We start from the raw sequence: 1,885 nt of genomic DNA on the forward strand, positions 1-1,885 counted from the left end.
ATATATATACATATATATATATATATGTATATATATCCATATGTATATATATCCATATGTATATATATCCATATATATGACAGGCTTCTTTCAGTCTCTGTCTACCAAATCCACTCACAAGCTTTTGGTCAGCCTGAGGTTATAGTAGACGACTCTTACCCAAGGTACCATGCAGTGGGACTGAACTCAGAACCATGTAGTTGGGAAGCAAGCTTCTTACCTCACAGCCATACCTGTACAAAAGTTGTTTGAGATGCACAGAATAATAGCCCCAACTCCTTTAAGGCTGTGACAATCAGTGTTACTTGTTTTGATGATTCAACAAGGGTCAAAGTCTTCTTGAACGAAATGATTGGTTATAAATCAGTAAGCAGAAAGGTGACAGCACATAGCCTAGTGGTAGGGTGTTGCACTCACAGTCACAAGATCATGGTTTCGATTCTCAGATCTGACAGTGCATTGTGTTCTTGAGTAAAACATAACATGCCAATTTTTTTCCCCAATCTGCTCTCCTATAAATGAGTTTGATCCTGCGTTAGACTGGGGTACTTTTCAAAGGACTGCTATGATCTCAGTCAGTTGTATGCCATGGAAACTAGGTGACCAGCCCTTTTGGTTCTTGGGCTCAAGACAACAGTGCCCAAAGGATTAGCTTTATCAGATCACCCAGAATCATGAGACATAACCAAGGAATATACATCTCAGTTGAGTGACTTTCTGATTTAAGATTAGTGATATACTCAAGTAAGGAATGTTCCTTCATAACAAAAGACATTGACACATTTGAAGCTCTTGTGTCTTCGAAACTCAATATTGGTATTCCATTTCAAATGACATGAAGCATTCAAGAAACTAATTTTATCCTAGAATTTGGTGAAAGAAAAAATATCAGTGAATCATGAAACCATGTATCAAGACGTTTGTCAGCATAATTTTAACCTTTGGGTAAAATTTTTGTTGCTCTGAATTTATCTTAGATTTGGTACTACCAATGTCTATAATGAATGTAGGAGCATTGCCTGGAACTTATTTGAAGAATTGTTAAATATGTGATGAATGTGGCACTGAATTTAATAATGATTTACCTTTATTGTCTGTTGAACCATTTAGAAACATTGAGAGACAAACCTTGGCAATGTGATCCTTCTTTTGGCACTTATGATAAACAGCATTTCTGAACTTAGAGTGTGCTTGATTATGTTGCTTCCCAAAGACAAGGTCTGAACCTCTGTCAGGGTTCTTGTGAAGTCTTCTTCAAAGGAAGTCTTCATCAAACGAAGTGCTTTAACTGGATTAGATTACTGATAAGCTGCAGGTTGTCTCACAGAAATAGTTTCATAGTTTCATATTCCTCATAAAATGATTTCACTATCAGGAATGTTCCTTACTCTAAAACGTGAACTTTCTCTTGTATGTTGGTGTTATTGATTCTAGCAGTCAAAAAAATCACAAAAACACAATTTCAAACTGTTCGTCAAATGCTAAACTTTCAAATCGATTAGTCATTATTGTGAAAAAGAGAATGTGACTTTGAACATTCAGCCACTTTAGTTTGAAATGGATGGAAGTGCTGAACGATCAGCCACTTTAGTTTCTACATAAGACATGCCTTTGAGCAACATTTTGGATTTGCTAAAGAAATAAACTTTTTCACTAAGTAAAGTACAAAGTACTTTGTCCTTACTGAGTACTTATTTAAAATTATAATACAGGGTATCTAAGAGATACCACCACGCTGAAAAATAGCAGTCAAATCCTGACTCTAAAACCACAATAAATGTCCACATAGCACGAGTAGCTATGTGGACATTTATTGTGGTTTTAGAGTCAGGATTTGACTGCTATTTTTCAGCGTGGTGGTATCTCTTAGATACCCTGTATTATA

Source organism: Octopus bimaculoides, chromosome 8 (assembly GCF_001194135.2).
Source record: "Octopus bimaculoides isolate UCB-OBI-ISO-001 chromosome 8, ASM119413v2, whole genome shotgun sequence".
NCBI classification, from domain to species: domain Eukaryota; kingdom Metazoa; phylum Mollusca; class Cephalopoda; order Octopoda; family Octopodidae; genus Octopus; species Octopus bimaculoides.